Source organism: Heterocephalus glaber, unplaced genomic scaffold (genome assembly GCF_053883595.1).
Source record: "Heterocephalus glaber isolate CG9 unplaced genomic scaffold, H.glaber_assembly_v1.0 deba00001610, whole genome shotgun sequence".
NCBI classification, from domain to species: Eukaryota; Metazoa; Chordata; class Mammalia; order Rodentia; family Bathyergidae; genus Heterocephalus; species Heterocephalus glaber.
The window spans coordinates 35,372,951-35,387,287 of NW_028258381.1; the positions used below are offsets into that span (position 1 = coordinate 35,372,951).

The 14,337-nt window shown below is 49.0% G+C and overlaps 1 protein-coding gene across 8 annotated transcripts in view; it reads left to right on the forward strand.

The window, feature by feature from the left end:
- Rnf216 (ring finger protein 216) overlaps positions 1 to 14,337 on the forward strand; it is a 163,644-nt gene that overhangs the window by 112,205 nt on the left and 37,102 nt on the right. The window lies entirely within an intron of this gene.

Sequence of the window (14,337 nt, forward strand, 5' to 3'; positions counted from 1 at the left end):
CTCATAAGGGTATCAGACTGGGTCAGCTACCGGCCTCATTTTAACATAATCACCTCTTTAAGGCCCTGTCTCCAAATACGGTCACATTCTGAGGGGCTGGAGTTGTGGGCTTCAACACAGAGAGATGCAGTTCAGCCCATAACCACCATAACTCAGTGGTGTGTTGTCTCGAGCAGGCGTGATTTAGTTAGGAAAGCAGCATAAAGTCAGAACAAGTTGAACCAAAGAAAGATCTGTGCACACATTAGCCATTAGCACATGTCCCCCATGCATCCTCAGGTTACCCAGCCTTCAGACAAACACACAGAGCTGTGGAACGCAGCTGAGAAGCCTGGCAAAAGGCACACTGCTTCTGGTGAGGTTTTATCCTCTTGTCCATCTGTGTTGCTTTGAGCAGTTGCTGTGAGGAAAAAATTAAGAGTGAAAACAAAGCAGTAAACATCAGAGCATGCTGCCACTGGCAGCCCTCAGCAGGGCCAAGCAGTTTGTGGGGAGCCCCTAGGCCTTGGGAGAAGGGCCACGGAGGCTCCTACTGGGTAAGCTCGTCTTACCTCCCTGGCTGGTCAGCCTCCCTTGCCTCATCCCTAAGAAAGGCTTCAAACAGGCTCCTCATATGGCCAGCATTGACACCCTCAGTGTGGGCCCCAAGCTGGAACTAAGAATCTGGGCTGTGTGTGGAGCTGGAACCACAGCTGGATAAAGGCAAGGGCGAAGTTACATTTACCACATGCAGTATTCTGTCAGGACACCCAGTTACACCACCTCAGTTGCTCTGTTGCTTCCGAGGTCACCTTGGGTTGTTGGCCATGAAGGAACAAGTGAACGAGTCCAAGTGGGGGGTGGGTGAACGTGCTCTGGGGCAGAGTGGTGGGGGTGAGCGCTGATCATTTTCTCCCTGATGAATGTCCCAAGGTTTGCTTTCTACTTGAGTGACTAGCTGTACCAAAAGTTTCAATCTAAGAATAAGCAGGGGGCCGGGGATTTAGCTTAGTGGTTCTACCGCCTGCCTCACAAGCACAAGGACCTGAGTTCGATCCCCGGTACCAAAAAAAAAAAGTTTCTCTTGCCATGGGAGTCAGAAGAATAAGCAGAAAGAAGAGAAAAGGCAGTTTCTCTTCAGAGACAGCTCAGCACTTTCCCTGCTTCCAAATGTCTTTTCTTGGCAGCTTCTGCTCCTGGCCTTGGAGGAGTCTGCCTGCTGCATAACAGGGTCGCACTCTGCAGAGAGGAAGAAGCAGTGGCTGTGTCCAGGCATATGTGTGCTCAGCATGAACAGTTTATGTACTGTCCTCGTGGTCCTGGTCGAGGTCAGGTGTGAGAGTACATCCCAAGATGTGCTGTCCACTGTTTGCATTTCAGCCACAATGTTTGGTGGATTTGATACACTTTCAGTCTTAATTTACAAATATGAGCTGTGCTGTCCCCTCGCCCTTTGGCACCTTTTTGATCTCTTGTGAAATCTTTTGATTATCTTTAATTTGAAGCATGGTGGAGTGATGTTTCCCTGACCATTGCGTAAACTCTGCCAGTCCTTTTAGCCACACTGAAAATAGTGGGCCATAAATATGTCAGCTTTCCTGTGATTACCAATAGCAAACTTGTTTCCCAGATTACTCACCTGGATAAACTTCTCTTCTCTGTACAGAAGTACCAAGGGTTCAGCCAAACCAAGACTGAATAGCAAGGGCCTGGGTGACCAGGGTTCTCCCCTTCAGAACCGTCTGTAGCCACCTGCTTATGTTAAAGTATCTTCTTTTCTTTTTTTTTTTTGGTACTGGGGATCGAAGTTGGGTCCTTGCGCTTGCGCAGCAGGTAGCGAAACCACTGAGCTAAATCCCCGGCCCACATGTGTATGTTTTTAAAAACAGGGTTTTGTGCACACGTGATTTTCTTGTACATAAAATGAAATGTGCTCTGTGTCGCATTCTCTTTCCTTCGAGTTGTGTTTCTGCAGTCTGTGAGTGTACGGGAATGCTGCTCCTCAGTGCACAACTGCTTGATTGGCGTTCACAGCACCTGCGTGTGCATTCACTTTCACACGCCCTGCACCTCCTCTTCATTGACACAGCCAAGCTTCAGAAACCCAGGTACCCCATGCATCTGTGCTCAGAGCAACCCAGGTCAGGGTGGCCAGGCGCTTGGCACTTCTCCAGTCTGCACAGTGGTCCCTTTAGCCCTCGGAGTGGCTTTCTCATTGCTGCCAGGCAGCTGGGTGTCAGTGTCCCCGTGTGCTGTGACACCTGCTATGGGTGACCATCTCCCTCTGGGACTTATTTGCCTGTTCAGATCTTCAACCCATTTTTCTATTGGATTTCTTGTTTTGTGCTTCCTGATTTTACCAATTCCTTGTATGTTCTGGGTACTTAATAATCCTGCTTCCATTTCAAGTGTTGCACATATCTTGTCTGTGGTGTCCTTCTTAGAATAAAACTACTCAATTCAGTTATTTCACCTTTGCAGTTGTGCTTTGGAAGTCTTACTTGAGACCAGCCTGAAGATGCTCATCTCTGGTTTCCTCTGTCAGTGTTAACATGTGAGACCATGCAGCTTATGGTATGCCTTTCCAGCCTCAGACTTCACAGACCCACATACCCACACACTCAGTCCACTCCCCTTTTGGAAGTTTCTCATCTTAGTCTAAGAATTAGTCGCTCTTGGGGCCCCTCTGTCCATTTGGTGCCCACCACAGGCTGCCTCCTGAGGAAACAGACTGCTGGCCTCAGCCTTCTCCATATGCCTCTTGGGAAACTGCCCCTCACTCAAAAGGTAAAAAGCCTGGGCCCTAATCTTTTGAGGAGTTCATTTGTCCATCAAGATGTGCTGTCAATCCAGAGTTGTTTAGCTTGCTTGTACCCTTCTGCCCTGTGTACTGGCACTTAGCTAAGTCCCTCTTGGTGACAGCACTGCCTGCTTCACAGAAGGGCCTAAGGTGCCACAGCCAACTCGTTTGCCCAGCCCGAAGCTGCACTTCCTCCCCAGAACCGGCATGGCTTCTCCAAGACCTGCCCCAGGCATGGGGAGGAGTGCTTAGGTGTCCTTCGCCTCTGCTGGCTTCCTGGGATCTGCAGCCTCTCTTCCAGGGATGGTGACAGTAGAGTCCAGTCAGGGAAGAGCTGGGTTTGCAGGCTGCACCAGCCAGGCCAGTGTCCTTAGTGAATTCCTGGAAGCCCACAGCCATCCAGGTGGGAGCAAAGATGAAGTCTGCCTGGGCTTGTCTCCGCCTGAGTGATAGCAGTGTTCAGTTTTGAGTTTGAGGTATGTTATTAGACCCACCACTTCCTGCTGTGTGCTTTCCTGGCCACAGGGAAGGCTGTCGTGCCTGATGTGCAGGCCACATTGCTCAAGGACAGCAGGGCCTCCAGGACAGTGGAGATGGATCATTTCTCAGTTCCTCCTAGTGGTCCCTGGGAGTGCCCAGTACAAGAAAGAGCCTCTAGTACTTTGAGAGCCTCCAGCTTTTCTACATACACACAAAGATGATTTCACAATCCCCCAAAGGGTTCCAGTTCATAGTGTGAAAGTCATGGCTGTAGTAGCTTTGGTTACATCAGATCTTGTACTATGGAGCGGACAGGTGCCTTTGCAGCCTCTGTCCTCCTGACTTTTCAAGGCTGCAAGGACAACCCTGAGGGTGGGATGGAGCGAAGCTCAGAGCCCTGAAAGCACCCCTGGAAAGGAGAGCCAGAATGTAAGGGTTCTTTGGGGTCTTCTCATTCAGAACTGTTGTGGAAGAGACTCTTCTTGCCAACCCTGCCCCACCTTCCTCGCTCTGGGGAACAGCCCAGCCTTTAAGATCCCCCAAAGGCCAGGCAGCCTCATGCCCACACACCGTGGCCTGCAGCTTCTGCCAGTCTCCTTTCTCCTTTCTTGCTTTTCTCCTCCTGAAATTCTTTTCACCAGACATCACAAGGCTTTAAGTCTGTGCTTATGTACACCCTATGAGAGAGGCCTTCCCAGCCTCCCACCTCGCAGCTGTGGGCTGTTCCCTTCCCCACCCTGGCACTGATGATAGTCTTCCCACTTCTTTCCTGAGCATGCCTCGTCCTCTCTTACAATATATATGACATGTTCAACAGATCTTCATCCCCTCCAGTGGGACTTCCTGGCATCCAGAGGTTTGGTGTGTTCACTGTGTTCTCCGAGCAGGGCTTCAAATGCCTCGTAGGGACTCACATGTCTGTCTTGGAGTTTGTAAAAATCTCCACTTGCTGCTGTTGCTCGAAGTGTTGCTGATCCAGCCCGGTGATCTGCTACAGGTTCCTTGGAGAGAAAGTCACCGGTGTTCGAATGACTGCTCTGAGGCAGTTGGTGTTTTTGTCTGTAGTTTTTCTGATAAAGGTAAAACAACTTGCACTTATTCCAGACAGACTTTACCTCCCACTGATATCTTAGAGTTTGGCCTTCTAAAGCAGCCCACACCAAGGTCACTTGCTGTAATAATTTCCACCCCTAGAGGGCAGCATTAGCACAGAAACTAAATTAGAGCTCACTTCCTCCTGTTTGTCACCTAACTGGAGTGAATCTCAGGGAGTGAGGTGCTTGATTTTCTAACCTGCTGGAGTGAGACTTACGATTTCTTCACTCAAAGCCTGCTTTTGTACATAGAAGTGGGGGGGTGTGTATGCAGTGCACCTTTTTTTTGCAGTACTATATGTATGGAGATGAAAAATACTTAAGAACAATATGAAATCTTCCCCCAAGGAAGCCCTTTTCTCAGGGCAAGAGAGAGGACCAGGATCTTTGTAATGTTTCCTAGCACACTCACTTGACCACAGCCAGATTTAAGTTTCTGCATTTAGGAATTTTAAAAATTCTTCTACCTCTGGGAAATAGTTCACTTTAAGAGAAAGAGCAAATCCGCTGCATAGGAGAGTTTGGCTTCTCGGAGAGATATGAGGTCACTAGATGACTAGTAGACACCAGTAAGATCTTCATACTAGAACTCGGTCATCCCGACACTGGTGACTGTTCCTCCCCACAGAACCTGTAACAGATCACCAGGCTGTATCAGCAGTGCCTCAGGCAGTGCAACGAGTGGACATTTACGTTAAAACTCCAGACAGACATCAGAATGCCTGTGAGGGACTGCACATCCTGAGGGCAGGCTGGACTGTCCTGTTCCCAGGGTGCAGAAGAGATGGGGCCTTGGGGAGCCCCCAGGAGGGCCTGGCAGGTACGTGGGCTATGATTTCTGTCCTCTGGAGGTTCCCTTGGACACACTTCCTCGGGCCGCCTGTGAAGTGCCTTTCATCCTGAGTGAGCAGAGTTCAGTCTGTGCACCTCTTGGAGCTGTCGGACAAATCGGAACTTGTTTTTGTTTTTTCTTTTTCTTTTTTTTTTTTTTTTTTAAAGACAGGGCCTTGCTGTGCTGCTAGGCTGGCTTTGAACTCCTGGCTCCAGTGGTGCTCCTGCCTCGGCCTGTCAGGTAGTAGAAACTACAGGCACACATGGATTTTTCTTTTTTCTTTTTTTTTTTTTTTTTGGTACCAGGGATCGAACTTGGGTTCTTGTGCTTGCACAGCAGGTGGCGAAACCACCGAGCTAAATCCCTGGCCCACACATGGATATTTTAATTGATATAATATACAGTGCTTTCTTGCACTAGCTGCAAGCATTTGGTCATCACTCACTTAGCAACTGTTCTTTCGTTTAATTCATTAGACAGGGGCAGGAGTGAGGGAAAGAAATCACGACAAGAAAGAAACCAGAACCTCAGGGCTTGAAGTCTATTGAGTGAAAGTGAAAGGATCTCACATAACTTTGTTTCTCCTGAAATGTGTTTTTTATCATTAGAAAGACCTGATGGGGAAAAATAATGTCTTGGGGGAGGAGGTGGTCATGTCAGGAGTCTCCATCTGCTTGCTCTGGTGTGAAATGCAAAAGCCAGGGTTTGTGACTCCAGGCAGAGGGGAACAGGCTTTGTCTCTCTTGCCAGCCTTCATCTCCCATTTTCAGACATTCACCCCCTCACGTGGTCGGCCCCAGCCATTTGGGTTTCCCAGAGTCCTGGTATTTGAAGCAGGTATGGATGAGTAGGCATTGCCAGAGGAAAAGGACATTGTAGGCTGACTGCTACACTGCTGAGGGTGAAGGGCATGGAGACGCAGGAGGCCAACAGGGCTGGTGCTGGGTGCCAGCTGGTGAGCTGATTGGCACCTCTCGTTCTCCCCTCCTGGGTCCCACCACTACCCAGTTTTCGTCCACTTTCCCTGGAACGATCCTCTACCTAATGCTCTTCAGGGTAGAGCTAAGCGCCCCCTCTGCACCACTGGAAGGGGGCACCCTCGATGCTCACGCTCCCTCCAGAGTACTCACCGCCTTCAGAGTGTGTTCAGTGTTTGTGGGTCCCCCAGCCTGGAGAGAGAGCCTGAGAGGACAGCCCCCTGTGTTGTACTCATCCCTTTGCTGCAAGCATCACCTGCCAGGCCGTGGTTGGTGCCCAGCAGCACAGGGTCACGGAGCAAGGGCAGGAAATTAAGAATGTTTTCATTCCTTTCAGTGTTGAAACTGTCCCCATCACCAGCACCACTCTGAACAGGACTTTGACCCAGTTTGGTGGCAGTAATAATATCAAGCAAAGTCATTAGTGAATCTTAACAGATCAGAGTCCTGGCCAGTGGTGAGTGGCAGGTATTTATAGGGAAGGGTCCAGGGGCAGCTGGCTGAGGAAGTGACTGACTGATACTTGGTTCTGGTGAGGAAAGTTGCACCAATTTATACATGTAATGGGAATCTAAAAATATGCTTCCTCCTTGCTACTCAGCCAGTCATACAGCTGGCAGACGTGGCGGGAAGAGCCACTTCCTCACATGTGTCCAGTCTAATACCCTCACGGTTATTGGGCTGCTGTCATTATCTGGGGAAAGGTGTCCCAGGCTCACCTACCCTGTCCTGCCACTTACAGGCCAGGGTCCTGCTCATCGCAGCCAGCATCTGCCTTCAGGCCCTGGCCCTCAGGGAGCCCGTGCTCCATCAGCAGCTCCTCACACAGGTGTCATTGTGACCCTGGCTCGGCACATGCCCCAGTGCCCCTGGGTTTTCCAGTAAACAGTGAGCTGGGCTTACTAGCAAACACCCTGCAGACCTGCAGAGGGAATAGAGGGGAAAGAACAAGTGCATTTGGTCAGGCAGACTGTGTTCGTGGTTCTATGGCCTTGGCCGAGTTAGTCTGACTCTGACCCTGCCTTCTCTCATCTACTTTTTTTTGGTACCGGTAATCAAACTCAGGACCTTGTACTTGCATGGCAGGTGCAGGTATCACTGAGCTAAATCCCTGGACCATCCCTCATTTGCTTTAAAAGGCTCAATACACAATACATGTATGGGGGTGATGGTAAGCACTTCACTCGAACAGCTGCTGTGAGGATGAGTGAAACACACTCAACACCCTCTGGGAAGACACGTATGGGCTTGAAAACCTGGCCAAACACTGCAGGAAGGGTTGGGTTGTACTTTAAAATATTAGTAATAAGCTGAGCATGGTGGCACACACCTATAATCCCACCACTCTGGGAGGCTGAGGCAGGAGGGTTGTGAGTTGGAGCCAGCCTGGGCAACTTAGTGACTTAATGAGAGCTTGTCTCAATAAAAAAATCTTAAAAGGGTTGGGGATGTAGCTCAGTATGAAGACCTTGGGTTCAGTCCCCAGTAGAAAAGAAAGAACTGACAGAGGAGAGAGAGCAGGAGAGAAGAGAGGGGGAGGGAAGGGAAGGAAAGGATTCTGAAGTCCTGTGGGAAATGTGGCCCTCTTGGATTGGAAACAATAAAAGACAGGTGTGTTGTCACTTCTCCGTCCGAGGTCAGCCTCACCAATGCCAGGCTCAGGGCTGACATACCTTGGCTCAGGAAGTAGGTTACAGCCTTTCTTGTGGAGGATGTTTGAGGAAGTCTAACCAGGAAGCTAATGCTTACTCTGGGCTAGAAGTTACTTGGCCCCATTTAGAGAGAGAGTTGCCTCAAGGGCAGCCATCCCTCCGAATGCATGGCCCACCCACCAGAATGACCCTTGGAAAGGTAAATCAGGTCATTGCACTTCCTGCCCACTCAGCCTGGCTCCTCCTGTAGCCCTAGAACATCCCCAGTATGGGCCAGCAGCCTGCTCACCATGGTCCCCTCACAACCTGCCCCCTCCTTGGGGGTCACCCTCTCTGACTCCCTCTCCCTCCTGCCCCAGGCCCTTAGCACACACTCTTCACTCTTCCCCATTGCTGGCTGCCTTGCTCAGCTTCAGTGTCATCTTCCAGAGGCCTCTAGGTCCAGTCCTCAGTAAACACTGCAGCTGCACAATCCCACAGCCAAGCTTTCAGGTTGTAGCTCTGGGTTTTGTGTGATATCTGCACTCTTCGCTAGAACAGAAGCTCTAAGAAGGTAGACAGTGATCCTACCTTGTTTATGGCCGCTGCCCTGGCATCTCGTACAAACAGTAGAAATCCATACGCGTTATATGTCACATGCATACAATAACCTAGACTACATTAGTAGGCAATAAATCTGGCCTAGGATTGAATTCTCCTCCATATGTGCCATTTTGCTTCAAGTTCATGTTTCCCCCAGCCCAGCTAGAGCCACATCAAAAAGCCAGAGATCTTCCTGGAGGGCCAGCTCCTACCCTGAGTCCACCCTCTCCCTGAGTGCTCATGGTGTCAGGAGAATTGTAGAGAGCAGGAAGGCACCTGGGACATATAAATTACATACACTGCTCTGGTGACATGTTCCACACACATGTAAATACAGAAAATGTAGAAAAGTGAGGTGAAATAAATCATACTTTTAAAATAATTTGATGATGTGAGAACTTCTTGTGTTCATTAAGATATTAATAAGGACCAGGGATTTAGCTCAGTGGCACCACACCTGCCTGGCAGATACAAGGTCCTGAGTTCGATCCCTGGTACCCAAAACAAAAAAATTAATCTATGGCGTATTGTTTTGCTGTTGAGGCTTTAGGTTTGAGGGTCTGTTCTGAGTGTTAGATACCTTCCTGGCTGTAACTACTCTCTAAGCTAAGAAACCAGGTAAGAACTTTAGTGACTGCCTGGGTGTGCTAGTTACTTGTGATTCTTCTGCCATCCCATAGAAATGTCAGCTCCTTAGACTCCTGTCTCACCCCTCTCTCCCTGCTGCGGGCGCCCTATTTCCCCTGACTCTGGCTGCGCTCCTGATTTGCTGGCAAATCCACCCCATGCCTTGGCAGACTAAGCTCCCTGAGGCAAGGACCCCATCCTCGGCCTGGGCTGGAGTGTACACCCTGGACCTGGGAGAGAGCAGCTCTTGGCTTCCTTTGGGGACAGGAAAGGAGCCCTGTGGACTTGCCTGGGCTTTTGTTTTGTCAGGCTTTATTGATTCTCCAGGGTGCCAGCGTCTCTCTCGGTGTCACTGCCTTTAAGGACCTCTGGCTGGTGTCCATATGTCATTAGGCCCTGGGCCAGGGAAGGCCAGCAGCTTTGATGGCTAGAGGACGCAGGTGGCCTGAAAGCTCAGGTCCCAGGAGTTTTCTGAGTATTGTAAACAGTCAAGTGCCTCATCTTTCACCTGACAGACTTACCATTTTTTGAGTACCTGAGGTGACAAAGCAGAGAGCTGGAATTTCCGAGGTTAGGTCTGGTCACCAGAGCCTTCTGCCTCATAGCTGGGCCAGCAACTTTTGTCCCCTGGAGGGTGAGTTTGAAGGTTTTGCTGGAGGAACTGGCCAAAGACAAGGGACATTTTCTGCTGTGTTCTGCCTCCGAGGTAGGCTGGAGGTTGAAGGGGCAAAATCTGAGCAGGAGAGGGATGGGTGGCCTGGGTAGGAGCAGAGGAAGCCTGCAGCCTCTCAAGTTGGCCTTGAGACCCTCGTAACCTGCTGGAGGAGGTGAGGATCAAAGACCTCTGACTACTGATGACTGAGGAAGTATAATTTATGTGAAGAAATCCCAGCTTCCTGGGGTTCATCTGAAACTGAATTTGACCTTCTGCTTTGCCCACTAAACATGATTTAGGCAGCAAACAGTGAGTGAAGGCAGACAGCATTTTCTTTACATTGCCAAGTGAAGAAGACCTAACGAACAACCCAATGTCCTGGTGCATTTTGAGGCCTATAGAGGCCTCCATCATCACCCTAACCAGCAGTCTCCCTGAGGCCACAGTGGCACAGCTGCTCAGGGTGTCAGACGAGCTGCCCTTCACCTTGGGCTTCACACTGCCCTTCTCGGTGGTGCTTTGGGATTTTCTCAGTTACAGTTTGAAGATCATGGTTATCTTTATGTTACAGAAACCCCGTTCCAAGCATTTCTTCTACCTAATAGTGTTCCATTTAGGAATGAAGCCTAGCAGTACTTGAGAGAATTAGAACTTAGTAAAATTCCCAGTGTTTAGAAGAAAGGGTACATTCTAAAGAAACTTCACAGAGAGAGCTCTGAATGGATGTTAACTTTGGTATCAGCACAGGCCTGCTGTTCACTTGCCTTATTGTAACTGTGGGTTTCAGTATCTAGGTACAGTTTCTTCCAGAGATGGCACAGGTCTGTATGCTGGAGTCCCTCAGCCTCTCTATGAGAGGCGCACTGGACTGAAAACCCATGTGCTGACCACGGGAGAACCAGTGTGCTGTCCCAGGCCATCCTTGGGACCCGCAGGCCTTAGGGAATCCAGCTTGGCCAGGTCTCTTGCCCTGGTGGCCTGGTACCTCACCCAGAAAGTGTGGCTTCTTCCCTGCTGAGGAAGAGCCCGTGAATTAATAACTCAGCCACCAGGAATGCTAAAAAGCACAGCCTAGTGCGTGTATTGTTTTCGAGCTGTTTCCTTGGTGGGTGGCAGGGCTGGTATTGTTTAGAAGGTTAAACTCCAAATACTAGCTCATCTATTCTCCAGCTGTTGTTTATCCCCAGGTGCCTGGAATAGTCAGGCATAAGATCTTTTAGAAACAGTTTTGTGCTGCTATACGTTTTGGTGGGTAATAACTAAGTGACTTAGTCTCTGTTTATTGAACAGGATGCAAGTAGTAGACCAAAGGACATCTGTGTCCCTTGGAGGCAGTGGCATTGAAGTGTAGCCTCTTCCATGGGTTCCTTTCTACTCCTCCCCACCCCACGGAGTGGAGCCTTTGTACAGCACCCACCAAAGGGCATGCAGGTTCTCAGCCCATTTTGTTCTTCTGTCTTTTTTTTCTGGTATCAGGGATCAAACTCGGGACCTTGCACTTGCCAGGCAGGTGCAGCATTGCTGAACTACATCCCCAGCCCCTGTTCTTTTCTCTTTTAAAATTGTATTTTTTCTTAGATGGCATATACACTGTATGATCAAAATATATGGTAAAAGTATAAAATTTTAAAAATTATTACAGTAAAAGACACATTGCCATTAACCACACTCTCAATATTTGCCCTGGCTTCAAGCACATTTATCCCATCATTCTTGCCACTTTTTTTTTGGGAGGGTTTTTTTGGGGGGGGGCGGTGAAACAGGGTCTTGCTTGGCAGTTCAGGCTGGGCCTGAACTCACTATGTACCTCAGGCTGGCTTCAAACTCAAGGCTGCCTCCACTGCGGGCACCACCACACCTGGCTCTTTTTGGGTTTTTTGACCTAGGGTCTTGCTATGTAGTTCAGGCTCACCAGAACTGTATAGCCCAGGTTGGCCTCAAACTTGCAGCCATCCCACCTCAGTCTCCCAAGTGCTGGGGTCCCAGGCATGCGCCACCATGCCCAGCTCATCCTTGTCGCTTTCTGAAGCAGTTCTGAGGTCGTCTTTTTGTGAGTGTCTTTACAAGGTATGATCAAGTATCTGGTGAATGCTGCTGCCGAGTGCCATCCACCTGAAAGACACGGCAGTGTGTCCTTATCCACCTGAGTCACCAAATCCGCAGTGTGTGCCTTCCGTCTCTTCCCCAAAGTCAAAATGACCATGAAAGGGAAAAGTTGTGAATGGATGCAGGACATCAAGGCAGCCACATCACAACTAAAGACATTCACAAAAGAGGACTTCCAGAACTGTTTCAGGAAGTTGCAAGAATGGTGGGATAAGTATATGGGATAAGTAAGGAGGACTGTTTTGAGGGAGATAATGGTGATGTGTCTTTCACTGTAATACAATTTTTGTAATTTAAACTTTCACTTATTTTTCCACCATACCTCACATGTATTATATGAAGTTCAAAAGGTACGAAAGGCCTACAGTGAAAAGTCCTGGCCCTGCCTTTCAGCCACTCAGGGTCATCAGTATTGCCAGTTCCTTAGGTATCCTTGCAGGTAGATGGTGTATTACAGCGCCCTCTCCCCCATACCACCACCGCCTCTCTGACCTCATCTGTACCTGCATACCGTCCTGTGCCTTGTTAGCTCACCTCAGCCACATGCTATAGAACTGCTGGCGAGTTCAGCTGTAGATGTTCTGGAAAGGACAGGAAGCCTGGTCTAAGACATATATAGCCGCCTCTAGCATGCCCTCTCCTGAGTGCTAAGCATTTGCACCAACCCCTGTCTCACACCTTCTCCCTCCCCCGAGCTCCATCAGTGGGTGGCACAAACCAGAAGCAAAGTGCTCTCTCTTGACACCTGCCAACCACACTCAAGCCTGCAGTCTTGCTTTCTCACTTTCTCCCAGGTCAGTCACCTTCACATCCTCATCACCCTGCCTGGCCTCCTCCATCTCTCTCAGATGACCATACTAGTTCCTGTCTCTTGCTTTTCTGCTTTTTCCTTCCTCTATCCTGTCTTCCACTCAGAATAATCTTTTAAAATCACAAACCTGATCATATCGCTTCCATGCTGGGTACCTTATAGCGGTTTCCCAGTACAAAGATCAAACTAGTAATCACAGCCCACAAGGACCCCTGTGGACCGCCCTTGCAGGCCTCCCTGGGCCTGTTTGAACTGTGTGCCGGTCAGCTGCAGGAACTCACTTGCTCACATCTGTCTGCCATTGTCTCCTGCTGCTGCCCTCCATCTGGAATGCTGTGCTCTTCGCCCGGCCTGTTGGCTATCACTGACAGCTTTCAGATCTCAGACTTCACTTCCTCAAGCTTGCCTTGGCTCCGACTGGGTCAGCTCCCCAATCAGAGCTGACCATGCTGTCTTCCTGAATGGTACTTAGGGTTAGCATTTATGTCCAGTTAACGTTTCTTTAAATTCTCGTCTTTGGTCAGGGATAGTTTCTGGCACCTATAAAGATATTTTGTAAACTATGGATGATCTTACATTAAAGGGTAGTGCATTTTTAAAATTTGTGTTTGTAAATGAAGCCGAGCTATGATGGATTATGTCCATGTTTATATGTTTACGAGTAATGAGTGGCAGAGGGAAAGTTTCCCTTAGGGGACATGGTGAGTCTAACCTAGATATTCCTCAATTCCATAGCAGAGGATTGGCATAGATATTGTTGAGATTAAGATGCAGAAAGACCCTACTACCCTCTAGCAGCTCACAGCATTTCACATTTAAAGACTTAAGATATGTCTCCAGTGGTATTTTCACGTGGCTGTGGCATTTCAGAAAGCCTTGTACAGACTGAGTACTGGAGCAACACTTTTGCTCTGAGGAAAAAAAAAATTGCCCTCATGCCTTTTTTGGGGGGGTGGGGAGGTTGGTTTTTGTTTTTCAGTACTGGGAATCAAACTCAGGGCCTTGTGCTTGCCAGGCAGGCACGACACCACCAAGCTACATCACCGATCCCTTGGTTTTGGTTGGTTTGGGGTTTTTTTGGCACCGGGGATCGAACTCGGGTCATTGTGCTTGTGAGGCAGGCGGCAGAACCACTGAGCTAAATCCCTGGCAGTTTTGGTTTTTTGAGACAAGTCTCACTGTGTAGTTCAGGATGGCCTTGAACTCATTATAGAGCCAAGGCTGGTGCTCACTTCAGCAGCACATATACTATATAACCCAGGCTGGCTTTGAATTTGTGGCTGTCCTCCTGCCTCAGCCTGGCAAGTGCTGAGATTACAGGCATGTGTCACCATGCTCAGCTTGATGCTTCTTAAATATTATTTTGAGACATGTCTGTAGAGCTAGCCCCGCTAGCACCAGGCATGGTGATGCATGCCTGTAATCCCAGCACTCAGAAGATGGACATAGCAAAACCCTGTCTCAAAAAAAAATTTTTTTTCAGGGCCGGGGACTTAGCTCAGTGGCACTGTGCCTGCCTTGCAAGCGCAAGGTCATGAGTTCAGTCCCTAGTTCTACAAAAAAAAAAAAAAAATCATCATCATCATAATATAATCCAAAAATTTACAAGACATTGTCTTCCAGCCAGGGATTTAGCTCAGTAGCCCTGCACCTGCCTCGCAAGCACAAGGTCCTGAATTTGATCCCGGTAGCCCCCCTGCCAAAAAAAAGTTTTTGTTTAAAGGACCAACCCTGCTGAAATG